Consider the following 21,872-nt stretch of genomic DNA (forward strand, 5'->3'; position numbering starts at 1 on the left):
TGTCACATATTTATGCGATCAGTTTAAGTCACTTATGGCCCCTTGATGTTCAGTAAGATTCAGATATAAGTATAGAGGTATTTGGTCGCTAGAGGTCAGACACTCGTCATGACTCATCGGTTGGTTGTGATACTTATAAAAAGGAGGCTATCGGACATTTAGGATAATGTCATTCTTTCACACCTAGATCATGCGATAGAGCAATGTGTTAAGTGTTCGCTTTCTGATGAATTGTTCAGATTTCACGGATGCCCCGCAAGAAAGCTATAGCTGCCCAGAAGAGCAAGAGAGCGGCAGGTGAGGCCACTAGCCGTACTCAGCAGGCTACTAGGGCTCAGGATGAGATTCAGAGTGAGAGCCCATCAGAGATATCGCATACCCGGCCTCCCGCACCTGCCTTAGCGTCCCCAGTTCCTCATCCAGATGCACCGGGCCAAGATGTGCGGGATGCAGTACGATTATTGACTAGATGGGTAGCTACCTAGGCTCGACAGCAGGGAGTTGGTGTTGATTAGGTAGACCATGCTGGTAGTTTGAGGGTTAAGACTTTCCTTAGGTTAGATCCTCTAGAGTTTTTTGTGATAAAGCAAAATATGGACCCCACGATTTCATTGATGGTATGCAGAGGACCTTGAGGGTTATGCACGCGGATGAGGTCGAGTCTGTAGAGTTGGCTTTGTATAGGATTCGTGATATTGCAGTACAGTGGTATCAGACTTGGGAGCTATCTAAGGGAGAGAATGCCCCTCCAGCTGTTTGGCGAAAGTTTTTAGATACTTTTATTCGCCATTATTTACCTCCAGAAGTTCGATGAGCCCGAGCAGATAGGTTTCTACATATTGAGCAGGGCAGTATGAGCGTCCAGGATTATTGTGTCTATTTTGATTCTACGGCTAGATATGCCCCAGCCATGGTGGCTGAGATGGAGGACAGAGTTCATCATTTTGTGGCTGGTCTACGGCCACATTTGATAGATGATTGTATGACTACTGCTTTACAGCCAGGCATGGATATCTCCCGTATACAGGAATATGCACAGAATCTGGAAGATTGTAAGCGTTAGAGGAGCATAGAGCGTGACCGTGACCGGGGCCATGGTAAGAGGGATGGATCCTTAGATATCAGGGGTGTTACACCTCGAAAATTTCATGTCGTTGTGCTGTAAATAGACTAACGTGAACTTAAGGTGAACATGAAGTTCTTATGACATAAAGGAGATTATGTGGTAGCTTCAAGCATATATAATAATGTTTTGAAGTTATATGAACCGGTGAAACTAAGTTCGTCAAGGAGAAGTGAAGTATAAGTTGTGTTTAAAGGTTTCGCAAACTATCTAGTTAGGGATTATTTAGTAATGTCTTGAGGAGAAGTTATAGGGCTCCTTAGATGGTTAATGAAGTATTAAACAAGTGTTAAGAAGGTTCTATAAGGATCGGAGATCAAATTAATCAACGAGAATAATTTCGGGATGAGGGTGAGTTATACGACAAATTATACGATCCGTATAACTTTATACGGTCCGTATAATAGTCACAGTGAAGGGTCATCACTGGAGAGATTATACGGTCACTTATACGGACCGTATAAAATTATACGGACCGTATAAGTGTCCGTAAAATTCTAATTTCTCATTTCTCATCTTCTCCATCAGTCTTGAAACCTCTAGAACATCCATACACCATATTAATACATATCCAAGAGAAATCAAAGATTTAACATGAAGAACCAAGAGAATCAAGTGTAGAGAAGATCACTAGGGTGTGTGGAAGTCAAAGTTCCCTTTGGAATTGAAGTTAGGATTTTCTCAAGTGAAGTATTTTCATCCAAAGTTCAACCTTATATAATCAAAGGTGAGTTTTACATCTATTTCATGTTATTAAAAGTATTGAGTGGTTGAAAGACTTGGATTAGAGAAGAAAGTAGAATATGAGCTCAAATATGGAAATAATGGTATTTTGAGTAGTAAGTTAATGTGAGTCATGATTCTTACTATGAGATGAGTATAATCTTGTTATGAATGATTCTAATGTCGTTGAGGAAGTATACGTGAAGAATGAGTATGGTGTTGTATCGAAGTCATGGTTATGGATGACTTTGAAAGTGAATTTTAGAAGTGAACAATGTTTAACTTGAGGAATCTATTGATTATGATATTATGGGAGTTGCTATGGCTATTTGGGAGTTGTTTATTATACAGAGAAAGTTGTCAAAAAAAAGGAAATGCTGCCCAATTTTCATTAGCTCTTAGTCGCTTTAGTTTAGACACAAGCATGTTTAAAATGATGTAATTTAGCACGAATTCTCTTGAATGTAGAGTTGTGAGCGATGAAAGAGAACGATTAGTAATTAAGAAGACATATAGGTATTAAGGCTAGTCCCTTTCTTTCAAAGGCATGATTTCTATGTTGTGATTTCCTTTCTATGCTTCCACGACCTTCTTACATCCCAAAAGTTGAGAGTAAAAGGTTCTTTAGAGCTTCTTATGAGAAAGAGAAAAGATGTATTTCATGGTAATGATGATGATGATGATTTCACTTTAGAGAGTCCAAAGTTTACGAATTGATACTATCATGATTTTAATGATCTCATTACCTTAGGATATATGAGATTATATGTTCTCATATCATGTTACACCTCGTAGTTTCGTCCATTGAGATTCGTTAGGCGTTAGTTGTCCTAATCGTGGAAACAGGAGTTACCTTAGGATATATGAGATTATATGTTCTCATATTATGGTTATGGGGTTTAAGCCCATGAAATAAGCTATGGAGGGGTGTCACGACCCGACTAGGGCCATGACGGGTACCCGGGGCTAACCACCGACCACCACTCATTCTATTACTCATCTGCTTTCATTCATATTGCGTATACTCATAATCATAGAAAAACTATTTCATTTGAAACATATTTACTTTATATACATGAGCCCTTCGGCTATCAGAATAATATATATAAATACAATGAGAAACTTGTGAGACCATACTACCCACACTGCGTATCTACGAGCCTCTACTAGAGTACTAGACCTATGGACAGGAAAGGACCCCGTTATGCCCAAACATGAATATATACATATGTACCAAAAGAATAATCAATGGCACCTCCGGAAAAGTGGAGTGCTCTCAAATCAGCTAATAGCTCCTATGAGTCTGGATCACCTCCCTGTCTACCTGTGGGCATGAACGCAGCGTCCAAAGAAAACGGATGTCAGTACGAACATTTTACTTAGTATGTAAGGCATAAACAATAATAATACATCAATGAAATGAGGAGGCATCAAATGAGGAGCAATCAGAATCGATCGTGAATCATAGAAGAAATAATGCATCGCCGGCTTACTTTCATAATCATCATCATATCATGCATGCATATATATATATATAGCTGCCCGACCATATAGGTAAGGTGTGATAATCATTAGCATTAGCCTGCGTCCAGGCCTCCTGCGTCCGGGGTACCATCTCATGTTGCCCACTAGTGGTGTCTGCCCATGCCATCTGGCCATGGTGTATACGCTGCCCGCCTTAGCGGTGACTGCCCGGCCATATAGGCGTGGTGTAATATCATCATCATGCTCATCATAATATGCTCATCATAATATACTCATCATAATACATGCATGGAAACTCAAGGACGACTACACTTTATCGGGGTGACAGAAGGTCGTGAACCCCCGATTCCATTATGAAGCATTTACAAGCATTCTGCCACACCTTGAAGGGATTAGCATATAAGGTGAGTATATATAATGATCAACATCAATATATTATAAATAGCATCATTATCTTTATAGGAACATCATATCATGGACTCTAGAACCTTTAGACTTAAGCTTATCATCATCATTATCGAACTCATAGTGTATCTCTTATCTCATATGGCTACTCATGAACAAGGACTCATAGTTTTCTTGAAGATAGGAGATTCATGAAAAAGGAGGAAACTCATGCCATAAGATTCATGCCTTGAAAAGAAAGGACTAGCCTCACATACCTTTGTCGTTTAACTATTCTATCGCTTGCTCGTTCTCCTTTAATGCACACGTTCTACCTTCAAGATAATTCGTATCGACATTAGCTAAACAATTATAAGAATGAGCTTACTAAATCTAGAGAAAATTGGGCAGCAATTCCTTTGTTTATACGACTTCCTCCATATTCCATATCAATTCCCAAACATTTATAACATCCATCACAATATCATAAACAACAATCATCATTCAATTGCATTGCCCACATTTCACAATTTCACTCCAAATTCTCCATAATCATGATCAAAGTTCACTATCGCGTTCTTTCTTATACAATACTTATTCCATGTTCTAAATGTCATGTATAACGTATTTATAATCTCAACATATCAATATCCACAACTCAAACCAAACTTCTACTCGACAATGACACTATTGCCACATTTATGACCCATTTCCTATTTCCTTCTATAATCCAAGTGTTTCAACTTTTCAATACTTCAAAAAACATGAGAAGATCATGAAACTTACCTTAGATAATGGTAGAATAAGCCTTGAGTGGAAATACCCTTCTTGCACCAAAACCCTAGTTCACTTCTCTTGGGATTTCTTGACTTAGATGACTTTAATGTGTTCCACACTCTTGATTTATGTTGGTTTGATGAAGTTGATCATCAATTTCCTTTGGATTATTGTGGATGAAATGTAGAGAATATTCTAGAGAGTTCTTGACTTGAGTGAAATGAAAATGAAATGAAATAATAATGAGAGGGTCCTTATATCATCGTTTAAGTTCAGTCCCGACCAGAACATACAGACCAACATACGGTCCGTATATTTTTCACTGACCGTATGTCTGGACCGTATGTTTGGTCCAGTGAAGTGTGCCATTCTGGGCTGAACCTACGGCTGGACATACGGTCAGTGTATTTTATACGGCCAGTAAGTCTGGCCGTATAATGCCCAGCTATCTGAGACTTGTGCTCGTCCACTCGTTTGATCTCCGATTCTTATGAAACCTTCTTACACTTGTTTAAAACCTCAATACCAATCTAAGGGACGTTATAACTCTTCCTCAAAGCATCATTAAAACATCATTAACTCGATACTCGTAAATCTTGCCTGACACACAACATGTGACTTGCTTTCCTTAACAACTTTCTTTCCTTACCTTAAATGCCTTTGAAATCTTGTTTAGGGTCATCAAATGATATTTCTCACTTATAAAAACATCGTATATGTCATGCCCTTAGTTGACCTTTTCACTGTACGTTAACGGGAAATTTTCCGAGGTATAACATTCTTCCCCCCTTTTGGAACATTCGTCCTCGAATGTTAAGTCATCGGGGATTCTAGAAAAATTTCGCCAGAGTCTCCCCTGTAATATGGCACTACCATCCTGTCACAACAACCCATAATAGCATTGCCTCAGAGGGCCACAACACAATAACAATATAAATTGGCCACACACGACCCATATGCATAAAAGAAAAGCATACATACCTCAAAATCTCGATGTCTCATCGTAGATCTCTTTCGGGGGCTGAAATAAATGCGGGTATGTGGATTTCATCTTCTCTTCCGCCTCCAAAGTCATCTCTTCCCGGTTGTTATTTCTCCACAAGTCTTTAACTGAAGCTACTTCCTTATTTCGAAGTCTCCGCACTTGCCTGTCTAATATGGAAATGGGCACCTCTTCATAGACTAGCTTTTCTGTGACCTGAGCATTATCTATTGGCACAATCTTTGTAGGATCTCCAACACATTTGCATAGCATTGAGACATGGAAAACTGGATGAACTAATTCAAGTTCTGAAGGCAAGTCCAATTCATAAGCTACTTGACCCACCATGCGGATGATCTTATTGGGTCCAATATATCGAGGACTTAACTTTCCTTTCTTGCTAAATCTCACCACACCTTTCATTGGCGACACCTTCAAAAACACCCAAACGTCAACTTGAAATTCTAGATCTCGCCGGTGGATATCTGCATAAGATTTTTGGCGACTTTGGGCTGTCAACAATCGATCTCGGATCACCTTGACTTTTTCTACTGCTTGCTGAATCAACTCAGGGCCTATTAATTGTACTTCTCCGATTTCAAACCATCCAATTGGGGACCTGCACTTCCTTCCATATAAAGCTTCATACGGAGCCATTTGAATGCTAGAATGGTAGCTATTGTTATATGCAAACTAAATAAGGGGTAAGTGGTCATCCCAACTACCACCGAAATATAAAACACATGCTCGTAGCATATCCTCTAAGGTCTGAATAGTACATTCGGCCTGCCCATCAGTTTGCGGATGAAATGCCGTGCTAAGCTTTACTTGAGTACCTAGACCTTCTTGAAAAGATTTCCAGAACTTGGCTGTAAATTGTGCTCTTCTGTCTGTAATAATGGATATCGGAATACCATAGAGTTGCACAATCTCCTTGAGATACAACCTGGCATAATCTTCTGCTGAGTATGTGGTTCTGACATGAAGAAAATGAGCTGCTTTCGTGAGTCTGTCCACGACTATCCATATGGAATCATATTTACTTCGGGAGCGAGGTAATCCCACAATAAAATCTATGTTGATCACTTCCCATTTCCAAGTAGGAATTTCCATTGCTTGCAATAATCCTCCTGGCTTTTGATGTTCTATCTTTACTTGCTGGCAATTTGGACATCGAGCTACAAATTCTGCTATGTCTCTTTTCATACTATCCCACCAGTATATCATTTTGAGATCATGATACATCTTTGTCGTTCCTGGATGAATAGAATACCGAGATTAATGAGCTTCTTCTAGAATTTGGCGATGTAATTCTGCAACATTTGGAACACATAGCCTGCCTCGGTATTTAAGAACTCCCTCTATAGAGGGTTCGAATGGAGACTTCTCTTTCTCATGAAACGTGTCTCTACAATGGCTCAATTGAGGATCTTCATATTGTCGCTCTTTTACTTCCGTATTCAAGGACGAAACTGTGGGATTATTAATACTAACTCCTGCACTACCTGACTCAATCAAACGTACTCCAAGATTAGCTAGTTGGTGGAGTTCGTGAATCATTTCTTTCTTCTCCGAAGGAATTTCACATAGGCTACCCATTGATTGGCGACTAAGCGCATCAGCTACTACATTTGCCTTTCCGGGGTGGTATAGAATATTCACATCATAATCTTTCAATAATTCTAACCACCGCCTCTCGTTGCATTCAACTCCTTTTGTTTGCAAATGTATTGAAGACTTGTGATCGTATAGATATCAACATGCACACCATACAAGTAATGTCTCCACATTTTTAATGCGTGAATAATGGCAGCCAATTCAAGATTATGAGTTGGGTAGTTCTTTTCATGTTTTCGCAGCTGCCTCGAAGCATAAGCAATGACTTTACCGTGCTGCATTAACACACATCCTAACCCAACACCAGAAGCATCACAGTACACTACATAACCATCTGGCCCTTCTGGAAGTGTTAAAACTGGAGCTGAGGTTAATCTGTCCTTCAACTTCTGAAAGCTACGCTCACAAGTGTCATTCCACTGAAATTTAGCTGACTTCTGGGTTAGCTTCGTCAATGGGGCTGAAATAGATGAAAAGCCCTCTACGAACCTTCTATAATAACCTGCCAATCCCAGAAAACTACGGACTTCTATAGGCGTCGTAGGCCTTGGCCAAGTCTTTACAGCTTCAATTTTCTGTGTGTCAACGCGAATGCCATCGTCTGAAATAGCATGACCCAAGAAAGTCACAGAATTCAGCCAAAACTTGCACTTTAAAAATTTTGCATACAATTCTCGAGTCCGAAGAATTCCAAGAACAATACGTAAATGGTCGGCATGTTCTGACTCTGTGCGAGAGTACACCAGGATATCATTAATAAATACTATTACAAATAGATCCAAGAGAGGCCTGAATACATTATTCATCAGATTCATGAACACTGCTGGGGCATTAGTCAACCCAAATGACATCACCCGAAATTCATAATGGCCATATCTCATTCTGAAAGCTGTTTTGGGAATATCTTCTTCTCTAACTCTTACTTGATGATAACCCGAAATCAAGTCTATTTTGGAGAACCACTTGGTGCCTTGTAATTGATCAAATAAATCATCAATTCTTGGAAGAGGATATTTGTTCTTTATTGTCACCTTATTCAAGTGCCTGTAACCAATGCACATTCATAGGGAACCATCTTTCTTTCTTAAAAATAGGACTGGTGCTCCCCACGGTGATGAACTGGGTCTAATAAACCCCTTCTCAAGCAAATCTTTCAATTGTGCCTTTAGCTCTTTCAATTCTGCCGGAGCCATTCGGTAAGGAGGAATAGAAATAGGCTTGGTATCCGGCAACACATCAATGGAAAAGTCAATTTCTCTTTCTGGAGGAAGGCCTGGAAGTTCATCTGGAAATACATCCGAAAATTCACTCACTACCGGAACGGATTGGAAAGTTGGCGACTTTGCTTCGGTGTTATGAACTCGGACTAAGTGATAAATATAGCCCTTAGCTATCATCTTTCTTGCTTTAAGGTAGGAAATAAACCTACCCTTTGGAGATGCTGTGTTACCTTTCCATTCAAGCATGGGCTCACCCGGAAATTGAAATCGAACTACTTTCATTCGGCAATCAATATTAGCATAACATGAGGTCAACTAATCCATACCCATAATCACATCGAAATCTAACATTTCCAGCTCAACTAAATCAGCTTTAGTTTGGCGATCACATATCACAATCATACAATCTTTGTATACTTGTATGGCTATCACGGGATCACCAACCGGAGTAGATACCTCAAAAGGTTTAATTGGCTCGGGTTTCACCCCAATACGACTAGCAACATATGGAGTAATATAGGATAGGGTAGAATCCGGATCTATCAATGCATACACATCATGAGAAAATACGGATAATATACCTGTAACCACATCTGGGGAGGACTCAAGATCCTGTCGTCCGGCTAAAGCATATATGCGGGGCTGTGTGGCACCTGAAGTAGATGCTCCCCCTCGGCCTCTACCTCGTCCTGCTGGAATCTGGGGAGTCTGCCTTACCGGGCGCACTGAAGAAGAACCAGCCGCTGATCCTGTGGGCTGGATCCCAACTCTACCGCTCGTCGACGGGAAATCTCTCATCAAGTGCCCAACCTATGTACCCGATCTCCCATGTCGGCCACTATAGTCGGAGCATACCTAGCCAAAGAATTAAATTAAAGGCTATACTCCCGGGCACTCATATTCCCTTGCTTCAAATTTAGAAATATATCCGCTCTAGCTCGGCGGACCTCGGGTGGCAAATAATGGCGAATAAAAGCATCAACAAATTCTTGCCAAACGGGAGGAGGCACATCCTCTTTTCTCGATGCAATCCAATTAGTATACCACAATACCGCCACATCTCGGAGTCGATAGGATGCCAACTCCACCGATTCGGTCTCGGAGGCATGGATAATCTTTAATTTCCTCAACATATCTCATCAATAAAGCCTTTCAGATCTTCATCCGGCTTTGACCCAAAAAACTCCAGAGGATTCAAACTCATAAAATCACTGGCTCTGGTACTAGCTGACCGATCACTTGGGCTGCATTCTGCCGCTGTGCTTGGGTGGCAACCACTAAAATACAAGAGATGAATAGCTTCGGTCACTTGTTGACCCAAGTAGCGGTGAGGAACCGGAGGCATAGGTGCCGGAGTCGAAGCCCCTTCTTGCTCTTCTGTAATAGGCGGGGTGGAAGAAGTATTAGATAGAGCTTCGTTATATGATTCACCCTTATCTACATTCATGGGCGGCTCTCTTTCTGCCCATCTTTTCATCGTAGTTTTGCCCTTCTGGGCAGCTTTAGCTTTTCCTTTTGGCGGCATTTCTGAAATCATAACACACTATTAGGAAGGATAAAATTTTATACACGACTTTATCGCATGATCTCATAAGAATAAAGATGGTCATTTATCCGAAATGCCCTGTAGCCTCTTGTTTATTAGCGTGGCGCGCAACACACCATAAACAAGACTCTACTAGACACTGCTCGTAGACACTTCCTAGGACTGAACCTGGCTCTGATACCACTTTTGTCACGACCCGACTAGGGCCATGACGGGTACCCGGGGCTAACCACCGAGCACCACTCATTCTATTACTCATCTACTTTCATTCATATTGCTTATACGTATAATCATAGAAAAAATATTTCATTTGAAACATATTTACTTTATATACATGAGCCCTTCAGCTATCAGAATAATATATATAAATACAATGAGAAACTTGTGAGACCATACTACCTACACTGCGTATCTACGAGCCTCTACTAGAGTACAAGACATATGGACGGGACAGGACCCCGTTATGCCCAAACATGAATATATACATATGTACCAAAAGAATAATCAATGGCATCTCCGAAAAAGTGGAGTGCTCTCAAATAAGCTAATAGCTCCTATGAGTCTGGATCACCTCCCTGTCTACTTGTGGGCATGATCACAGCGTCCAAAGAAAACAGACATCAGTACGAACATTGTACTTACTATGTAAGGCATAAACAATAATAATACATCAATAAAATGAGGAGGCATCAAATGAGGAGGAATCTGTAACTGACTGTGAATCATAGAAGAAATAATGCATGCTGGCTTACTTTCATAATCATCACCATATCATATATGCATATATATATATATAGTTGCCCGACCATATAGGTACGGTGTTATAATCATTAGCATTAGCCTGCGTCCAGGCCTCCCGCGTCCGGGGTACCATCTCATGCCGCCCACTAGTGGTGTCTGCCCATGCCATCTGGCCATAGTGTATATGCTGCCCGCCTTAGCGGTGACCGCTGTGCCATATAGGCGCGGTGTAATATTATCATCATATATTATCATAATATGCTCATTATAATATACTCATCATAATACATGCATGGAAACTCAAGGACGACTATACTTTATCGCAGTGACAGAAGGTCGTGAACCCCCGATTCCATTATGGAGCATTTACAAGCATTCTGCCTCACCTTGAAGGGATTAGCATATAAGGTGAGTGTATATAATGATCAACATCAATAGATTATAAATAGCATCATTAGCTTTATAGGAACATCATATCATGGACTCTAGAACCTTTAGACTTAAGCTTATCATCATCATTATCGAACTCATAGTGTATCTCTTATCTCATATGGCTACTCATGAACAAGGACTCATAGTTTTCTTGAAGATAGGAGATTCATGAAAAACGAGGAAACTCATACCATAAGATTCATGCCTTAGAAAGAAAGGACTAGACTCACATACCTTTGTCGTTTAACTATTCTATCGCTTGCTCGTTCTCCTTTAATGCACACGTTCTACCTTCAAGATAATTCGTATCGACATTAGCTAAAAAATTATAACAACGGGCTTACTAAAGCTAGAGAAAATTGGGCAGAATTTCCTTTGTTTATACGACTTCCTCCATATTCCATATCAACTCCCAAACATTTATAACATCCATCACAATATCATAAACAACAATCATCATTCAATTGCATTGCCCACATTTCACAATTTCACTCCAAATTCTCCATAATCATGATCAAAGTTCACTATCGCGTTCTTTATCATACAATACTTATTCCATGTTCTAAATGTCATGTATAACGTATTTATAATCTCAACATATCAATATCCACAACTCAAACCAAACTTCTACTCGACAATGACACTATTGCCATATTTATGACCCATTTCCTATTTCCTTCTATAATCCAAGTGTTTCAACTTTTCAATACTTCAAAAAATATAAGAAGATCATGAAACTTACCTTAGATAATGGTAGAATAAGCCTTGAGTGGAAATACCCTTTTTGCACCAAAACCCTAGTTCACTTCTCTTGAGATTTCTTGACTTAGATGACTTTAATGTGTTCCACACTCTTGTTGGTTTGATGAAGTTGATCATCGATTTCCTTTGGATTCTTGTGGATGAAATGTAGAGAATATTCTAGGGAGTTCTTTACTTGAGTGGAATGAAAATGAAATGAAATAATAATGAGAGAGGGTCCTTATATCATTGTTTAAGTTCAGTCCCGACCAGAACAAACAGACCAACATACGGTCTGTATATTTTTCACTGACCGTATGCCTGGACCATATGTTTGGTCCAGTGAAGTGTGCCATCTTTGGGCTGAACCTACGGCTGGACATACGGTCCGTGTATTTTATACGGCCAGTATGTCTGGCCGTATAATGCCTAGCTATCCGAGACTTGTTCTTGTCGACTCGTTTGATCTCCGATCCTTATGAAACCTTCTTAACACTTGTTTAACACCTCAATACCAATCTAAGGGACGTTATAATTCTTCCTTAAAGCATCATTAAAACATCATTAACTCGATACTCGTAAATCTTGCCCGACACACAACATGTGACTTGCTTTCCTTAACAACTTTCTTTTCTTACCTTAAATGCCTTTGAAATCTTGTTTAGGGTCATAGAATGCTATTTCTCACTTATCAAAACATCATATACGTCATGCCCTTCGTTGGTCTTTTCACTGTACGTTAACGGGAAATTTTCCGAGGTCTAACAAAGGGTTTAAGAACAAGTAAATTAAGGAATGGAGTAATTCAGAACTTTGGGAAAGCTTGGCAAAATTTTCGAACAGGATTTTGGTCCAAATTGGGGGAGGCATATCTCCTATATTATGAGGAGTTTTGGTGCGTTTCTTTTGTCCAAATTGAAGTTCATCGAGTCTAGTTTCCAACGCAATAAACTGTTCATCAATGTGACGTCTGAGTAAAAGGTTATGGGTGTTTCAGGACAGACTGTCTGAGCAGAAAATTTCTGCAGACCATTTGACGGCCCGGAGGAATTTTGACGCCCGCGTTAAAATTCTATGGCCCGTCAAACTGCACCAGCTCAGCGCCAAATGGTCACAGTGAACCATATTTAACTAGGTAGTGCTATGGACCACTTTGACGGTCCGTAGGTGTTACACCCCGTATCTTCGAAAAACACTTATCAAATTTAAAACATAAGTACGTTGAGTTAGGGTTAAGTAAAACCACTTTGGAATATAAGGATCAAGCATTATTAAGTATATTTAATAAGTGAAGGATTTATATAAGGTATACCGGAAGGTTTTATAAGGAAATGAGTGGAAGAAATGAAGTAATACGACTTTGGAGAAAGGATGGGCAATGCTTTGTGTGAAAATTTTGGTCCAATTTGGGGGACGAATAACTCTTAGCATATGAAATGTTTTAAGGTGAAACAAAAGCATAAAACGAAGTTCGTTGAGTCTAGTTTGCAATGCAACAAACCGCTCGTCGACTGGAGATCGGAGTAAAGAATTATGAACGTTACAAGTTCAGCTAACAGAGCAGAAACGCGTGCTACAGTACGAATACAGTAACCGATTGCTACAGTACTGCTACAGTACCGCCCGAATTTGACCCTATATAAAGGGTAAAAACCCCTTTTTTACCAGATTTGCCCAGAAAATTGAAGAGAGAGAGAGAGAGAGAGCAGAGATCACAAAGTAAGCAATTTTCAAGCGACGGAGTATTAATCGAAGCTCGGATAGACGCATGGATGTGATTCTATTATGGTTTTGCGGTGGATTCAAGGTGGATATTGAAGATATCACTATTTTAACAAGAACAAGGTATGAATCTATTATTATTAGTGTTAATTTTGGTTTATTTACAGAGATAAAGTCATTAAATAATTGTATAGCGAGTTGGTTAGTTGTGAAAATTGAAAAACATCGTGTGGGATGTTTTATGATACATATTGGTGTTGAAAATGATGTTATTGTCGTTGTTGTTATTGTTGTTGTTGGTTGTTGAATTATAATTTCGGGCTACGCATATAAACAGGGGAGATCTTTGCCGAAATTTCAGCAGATTCTAGAAAGAGTTAGTTTGAGGGTGTTATATCCCGCATTTTGTACATTTGAATATTTCGAGTTAATGGCGGGAAGTTAAGGACAAGATTATCTTTAAGAGTTATTTCAATGCACGAGTGGTTATAAAAATTATTTATGAATGTTGGTGGTATGGAAATAGTGTGGAAGGCTAGGGGCAAAATGGTAATATTGAAGAAAGTCGAGGGCAAAACGGGAATTTCACAATGATCAAGAAAGGCCAAGGGATGACCAAGTCAAACCATTAAGTCATCATTTATTTTCAAGAAAATGAGAAGAAAACTCTAGAAAAATTTGGAAGAAGAATGAGGCATGTGCATGGTCATGTGCTACATATATATATATATACAAGTGGTGTGATTAAGAAGACATGAATCATTCAAGAAAATTCAAGAAAGAAAGAAAGACAAAAAAAAAAAAAAAGAGAGGGGAGTCGGCCAAGGGCTGGCCGAACTCAGCCCTTGGAGAACATGGATCAAAAATTTTTCTCTTCTTGCTTTTCTACTAAATGGAAGGTTCTATCATGTGGAGTAGTTGTTGGAAGGAGGAGACCACTTGTTTTGCAAAAACAACAACCTAGCCGAATGGAAGAGGTGGAAGGAAAAGGTGAGGTTCTATCCTCTTTTGCATGTTTTATGAATGTTTTGGACATGTTGTAACGTATGGAAATGGATGGAAATCATGAAAACATGAATATGGAGGTTGTAGCCGTGTGTGTTTGTTGTGGTGTGGGAAGATTGAATTAGTTTTATGAAGTATGTTGCTTGTTGTTGTAATGTATAGAAAAAGATAAAGATTCATGGAAATATATGTGTAGTGTGGTAGCCGTGCATATAGAGGCTTGGCCAAATATATGTTGTGATGAGTAGATGTGGTGAATTGACTTCTATTAAATATTTTGGTTATTGTCGTTATAGATTCTATAATGTAAAACGAGGATTTAATGGTTGGAAATAAAGTTGTGGTTGTTATGGATCATGGAAAAGGGTAGTGTAACATTGGTATGGTTTCTTATGTTGGTAAGAATGATATTGCCAATATGTTGATTATAAATATGATACATGAATGTGAAAGTAAAGTGTGCGTTGGAAGATTGTAAGATTAGAGTTGTTGGAATTGAATTGAGTTGAATATAAATGGAAGTATTGATATTGTTATTATGATTGTTGATTATTGGCGTAATTGTTGTTGGTGTGGCGAGTTGAATTCTCGGATTGTTGTTAATGGGTAAATTGGGCCGAGCCATATTCTCGGGATGGTGTATTTACGGAAATCTTTGCCGAAATTTCGGCGAGACAAAGTGTTATTTTGAAGAATCAACTCATGAATGTCCTAACGAGGTTTGGTAAATGCGACCATTTGTAGATTTTGGCGGATTTGGAGCTTGAATTTGGAGGAGCGTAAGAAGCGGGAAAAGGTATGTAAGGCTTCACTTTCTTTCTATGGCATGTCTTAGATGTAACAGGCTTGAATACGTGTCTCGGGGACTTCCCTAACTCTAGAAATCCGAGATTGAAAAATAGTTACTATTCATTCAGTGACATTGAACCAAAGGTGCTTGAATAGTGAAAGAAAGGTCGAAACACCCTAGAGCTTGCAAGAATAAGACCCGATCACCCTAAGTCTTCCATAAGCAACATTATGAAACGTGTTCTACGTAAGTTGTGTACGCCGCCTCATTCGACCGAGGCGGGCCCACTATTTCCGGATTCCCTCCTGTTGTCCTATTGGGCTTATTTTCCATTCTATAGCTAAGAACACTTATGGACATCCTTCCGACTACTAAATAAAAGTTGTTTTAACTAAACCCTCGACCCCAAGGTATGACTTTCTCTACTAAAAGATTACAAGTGTTTTCCAAAACATACATTTTTCTTTAAAAACTAAGCTTTACAATATTTTTCTTTCTTTACTAAAAGTTTACAAATGTTTTTCCAAAATATACATTTTTCTTTAAAAACTAAGTTTTACAATATTGCCAGTTTTTATGACCTAAACAACGACTATGATCCTATGACGACCATGAATCTATAATGTCTAAGATCCTACGACGACTATGTTCCTATGATGACTATGATTGGCTATGATTCTATGATGTCTATGATCCTATGATGTCTATGATCCTATGATGTCTATGATTCTATGGGTACTATGATTCTATGGGGACTATGATTCTACGATGACTATGATCCTATGATGGCCATGATTCTATGATGACTACGATTCTATGACAACTATGATTCTATGATGTCAGATATGCTATGTCTATGACCCGATATGCTATGACATGTTCTATGTTGATAATCTCGCCTTATGATTATCGTTCCTTCAAGGCGAGACAAAGCGGCCATGATTATTCCATAATGCGATCGGAGGTTTCCGACCTTACGTCACTCCGATAAGTACATGATTTCTTTGGGTTCTCCTGCATGCTAAATATGAACAAGGGTTAGGGGGATGGGAACTATGTATATTTGGGAATTGGGAAGGAACTATGTATCATTGCCACTGGTCGGTGATCATCATCCGGACGCGGGATGCCGGACGCGGGATTCATGGCGGCCGGAGTATTCGGCGCTATGTGGGCGAGCCGCCTCGTACGGTGCTATGACTCGATATGACCAAGTAAGCATGCATGGCATCCGCCCCCGGGGGCACTCATATGCACGGAGTTACTACGCTATCCTATGATATGTTCTATGTTCCCCATGCAGTATATTATTCCTATGTACAGGTCACAGCTTGACATGACGTGTTCTATGCTTCTATGCGGTTATTGTTCATGTATACATTTCTTACTATGTTACTCTTCACGCCTTACATACTCAGTACATTGTTCGTACTGACCCCTCTTCTTCGGGGGTTGCGTTTCATGCCGCGCAGGTACACTCAGACGACGCAAAGCTAGCATAGAAGATATTCAGCAATCTTGGCAAGCTCCACTCGCCCTGGAGAGTTGCTGAGTCAGCATATACGTGCTATGGTCCATGATTACAGTTAGAGACTTTGCAGACAGAGTCGTGGGTCTAAGGTGTCAGCTTTAAAAAGAGTTTCACCGGTTGACGTGTTTGATTATACAGAGCCCTCATGTTTTCAAACTGTATTTACTTTGAGAAATGACGAAAAGACTTTCAAAAAAAAATTACTCTGTATTGTACTTCATTTTGTCTTAAGAATCCAAAGAGTTCATATGTGTAATAAGAGTCAGAGGGTTCGCTCGGCTCCAGCTATGGGGTCGGGTGCCCATCACACCCTGATCAAGATCGGGATGTGACAAAGTGGTATCAGAGCAGGTCGGTCCAAGGGTTGTCTGCAAAGTCGTGTCCGGTAGAGTCCTGTTTATGGGTGTGAAGCCGGCCACATTTATAAACAGGAGGCTGCGGGGCATTTAGGAATGATTGACCTTCTTTCTGTCCTATGATCGTGCGATAGAGCCAAGTCCTAGGAAAATGGAATCCGTTATGCAGGCCTTACCTACGGCGAAAGAAAGTGAGAAGTGATATGGAAAGTTACAAGGACAAGTATTGATGTCTTTGTTACGCCACCGGCCCGTGGGGGCTCGGTATGGCTGAGATGAGTCGTATACATATGTAAGCTGCCAAGGTATTGCTAATAAGCTTCTTTGTGTGCGGATCGAATAGTGAAGATAATAAAGAAGGCCTTACCGAATGGGCATGTCTAAGAGAAAGAAGCGTGAAAAGGAAATACGATAAACAGACAATAAACGAGATGCGATGTTTCAAGAAGGGTTATGGATTTGGCGCGACGACGAAGGTGCGATCACTACCTCGGGAACACCGGAGGCCCGGGATAAGAAGTGGTTATGCACACAAGTGAAAGGTGAACATTCGGAAGCGAAAAGGGCGAGAATAGTAATTTCAAAGAAAGGACGTATTACGAAAATGTCTCGAAAGTTATAAAGTTTTGATTGGCCTCGGATCGAGTAGTAAAGGCCATGTGAGGAAGCGGACGTAAAAGTATCGACGCATTAGGACACCGAATTTCAGTGAAGTTTCGAAGTTAAGCGTGCTCAGATGAGAGCAATTCTATGATGGGTGACCCCCTGGGAAGCTTATAAGAAATTCTACATATTCGGACATGAGAGACAAATAAGAGGTTAGAGTAACCTGAGGGATACTAGAGTGTATGGGATGGTTGAAAACCGTAAGAAGACGCGTGGGACGAAGCAGACTAGCTCGGTGAAGAAGACAGAAAGCGCACCACAGTCCTGGAATTAGGATAGGCTTGAACAGTGTTTGGAAGTATTTTGTGGGTCAGTTGATAGTAACTATATATATGTATGAAGGTGTAGGATATTCCATATATGATTGTATCAGTGGACATGTGAGTTCCAGTAATCGAAGCTACGGTATGAAAGGTATCAATCGAGTAAGGGTACCGAAGTCCGAGTGACAGCAAGAGTAAATGGTACAAGTGTTGCCAAGTAAGCTGTTATTATTCCACGGTAGATGGAGATTGGGAATGAAGGTATGAGATGAAGAATAAATGAATAATGGTATAGGTGCGCCCCAAAAGGGGGGAAGCAGGTGAGAGAAATGTAAGGATAAGGTATAGACAGTTGATGCGGTAATGTATTTGATATGACCACTTGAGGCACATTAAGGAGACCCTTTACTGAAGTGAATCGGTAAGGTCCGTGAAACCGACAATGAGCGGATAGAAGTCCGGATGATGTTTAAGGTAATATGAGGAGTTCGCACAAACTTTGAGTAGTGCGACGCCAGAAAATGGATGTATATAAGGAGAAACGAGGATGACAAGAGAATGGTACTGGACAGCTTAGGAAATAGTATAAAGGACAAAGATGACTATGAAAAGGGAGCTCCCCCGAGGTGTTTATGAGAGCCTGTAGGACTAGTCGAACATTCGAGGACGAATGTTCCAAAGGGGGGAAGGATGTTATATCCCGCATTTTGTACATTTGAATATTTCGAGTTAATGGCGGGAAGTTAAAGACAAGATTATCTTTAAGAGTTATTTCAATGCACGAGTGGTTATAAAAATTATTTATGAATGTTGGTGGTATGGAAATAGTGTGGAAGGCTAGGGGCAAAATGGTAATATTGAGGAAAGTCGAGGGGCAAAACGGGAATTTCACAATGATCAAGAAAGGCCAAGGGATGACCAAGTCAAACCATTAAGTCATCATTTATTTTCAAGAAAATGAGAAGAAAACTCTAGAAAAATTTGGAAGAAGAATGAGGCATGTGCATGGTCATGTGCTACATATATATATATATATATAAGTGGTGTGATTAAGAAGACATGAATCATTCAAGAAAATTCAAGAAAGAAAGAAAGACAAAAAAAAAAAAAGAGAGAGGGGGAGTCGGGCAAGGGGTGGCGAACTCGGCCTTGGAGAACATGGATCAAAAATTTTTCTCTTCTTGCTTTTCTACTAAATGGAAGGTTCCCTATCATGTGGAGTAGTTGTTGGAAGGAGGAGACCACTTGTTTTGCAAAAACAACAACCTAGCCGAATGGAAGAGGTGGAAGGAAAAGGTGAGGTTCTATCCTCTTTTGCATGTTTTATGAATGTTTTGGACATGTTGTAACGTATGGAAATGGATGGAAATCATGAAAACATGAATATGGAGGTTGTAGCCGTGTGTGTTTGTTGTGGTGTGGGAAGATTGAATTAGTTTTATGAAGTATGTTGCTTGTTGTTGTAATGTATAGAAAAAGATAAAGATTCATGGAAATATATGTGTAGTGTGGTAGCCGTGCATATAGAGGCTTGGCCAAATATATGTTGTGATGAGTAGATGTGGTGAATTGACTTCTATTAAATATTTTGGTTATTGTCGTTATAGATTCTATAATGTAAAACGAGGATTTAATGGTTGGAAATAAAGTTGTGGTTGTTATGGATCATGGAAAAGGGTAGTGTAACATTGGTATGGTTTCTTATGTTGGTAAGAATGATATTGCCAATATGTTGATTATAAATATGATACATGAATGTGAAAGTAAAGTGTGCGTTGGAAGATTGTAAGATTAGAGTTGTTGGAATTGAATTGAGTTGAATATAAATGGAAGTATTGATATTGTTATTATGATTGTTGATTATTGGCGTAATTGTTGTTGGTGTGGCCGAGTTGAATTCTCGGATTGTTGTTAATGGGTAAATTGGGCCGAGCCATATTCTCGGGATGGTGTATTTACAGGGGAAATGCTGCCGAAATTTCGGCAGACAAAGTGTTATTTTGAAGAATCAACTCATGAATGTCCTAACTGAGGTTTGGTAAATGCGACCATTTGTAGATTTTTGGCGGATTTGGAGCTTGAATTTGGAGGAGCGTAAGAAGCGGGAAAAGGTATGTAAGGCTTCACTTTCTTTCTATGGCATGTCTTAGATGTAACAGGCTTGAATACGTGTCTCGGGGACTTCCCTAACTCTAGAAATCCGAGATTGAAAAATAGTTACTATTCATTCAGCGACATTGAACCAAAGGTGCTTGAATAGTGAAAGAAAGGTCGAAACACCCTAGAGCTTGCAAGAATAAGACCGATCACCCTAAGTCTTCCATAAGCAACATTATGAAACGTGTTCTACGTAAGTTGTGTACGCCGCCTCATTCGACCGAGGCGGGCCCACTATTCCGGATTCCCTCCTGTTGTCTATTGGGCTTATTTTCCATTCTATAGCTAAGAACACTTATGGACATCCTTCCGACTACTAAATAAAAGTTGTTTTAACTAAACCCTCGACCCCAAGGTATGACTTTCTCTACTAAAAGATTACAAGTGTTTTCCAAAACATACATTTTTCTTTAAAAACTAAGCTTTACAATATTTTTCTTTCTTTACTAAAAGTTTACAAATGTTTTTCCAAAATATACATTTTTCTTTAAAAACTAAGTTTTACAATATTGCCAGTTTTTATGACCTAAACAACGACTATGATCTATGACGACCATGAATCTATAATGTCTAAGATCCTACGACGACTATGTTCCTATGATGACTATGATTGGCTATGATTCTATGATGTCTATGATCCTATGATGTCTATGATCCTATGATGTCTATGATTCTATGGGTACTATGATTCTATGGGGACTATGATTCTACGATGACTATGATCTATGATGGCCATGATTCTATGATGACTACGATTCTATGACAACTATGATTCTATGATGTCAGATATGCTATGTCTATGACCCGATATGCTATGACATGTTCTATGTTGATAATCTCGCCTTATGATTATCGTTCCTTCAAGGCGAGACAAAGCGGCCATGATTATTCCATAATGCGATCGGAGGTTTCGACCTTACGTCACTCCGATAAGTACATGATTTCTTTGGGTTCTCTGCACGTGCTAAATATGAACAAGGGTTGGGGGGATGGGAACTATGTATATTTGGGAATTGGGAAGGAACTATGTATCATTGCCACACTGTTTATGGCTTATCATCCCGGACGCGGGATGCCGGACGCGGGATGCAGAGCTGGAGTATTCCGGCGCTATGTGGGCGAGCCGCCTCGTACGGTGCTATGACCTGATATGACCAAGTAAGCATGCATGGCATCCGCCCCCAGGGGCACTCATATGCACAGGTTACTCTGCTATCCTATGATATGTTCTATGTTCCCCATGCAGTATATTATTCCTATGTACAGGTCACAGCTTGACATGACGTGTTCTATGCTTCTATGCGGTTATTGTTCATGTATACATTTCTTACTATGTTACTCTTCACGCCTTACATACTCAGTACATTGTTCGTACTGACCCCTCTTCTTCGGGGGTTGCGTTTCATGCCGCGCAGGTACACTCAGACGACGCAAAGCTAGCATAGAAGATATTCAGCAATCTTGGCAAGCTCCACTCGCCCTGGAGAGTTCTTTGAGTCGGCATATACGTGCTATGGTCCATGATTACGGTTAGAGACTTTGCGGACGAGTCGTGGGTCTAAGGTGTCGACTTTAAAAAGAGTTTCACCGGTTGACGTGTTTGATTATACG

Source organism: Lycium ferocissimum, chromosome 4 (assembly GCF_029784015.1).
Source record: "Lycium ferocissimum isolate CSIRO_LF1 chromosome 4, AGI_CSIRO_Lferr_CH_V1, whole genome shotgun sequence".
NCBI lineage: Eukaryota > Viridiplantae > Streptophyta > Magnoliopsida > Solanales > Solanaceae > Lycium > Lycium ferocissimum.